Raw genomic sequence first — 235 nt, forward strand, 5'->3', positions numbered from 1 at the left:
AGGGAGGGTGGGGGATGGGTGGTGGGAGGGTTACTGGGGGGGAAACCACAACCTCTGGGTCAAACGCCTAACTTCAATCCGACACACTCAAAAAAGACGACGCAAAATCACAGGGATTCTAGAGGGGGAGGGAGGGGAGGCATAGGCGGGGCCTAGCTGAGGGCCCCTGATTGGATAATAACTCTTATTAAATAATGAGGGCAGAGCTGAGCTGTGGAGGGAGGGAGGGGGGAGG

Source organism: Borostomias antarcticus (genome assembly GCF_949987555.1).
Source record: "Borostomias antarcticus genome assembly, chromosome: 5".
Lineage (NCBI taxonomy): Eukaryota > Metazoa > Chordata > Actinopteri > Stomiiformes > Stomiidae > Borostomias > Borostomias antarcticus.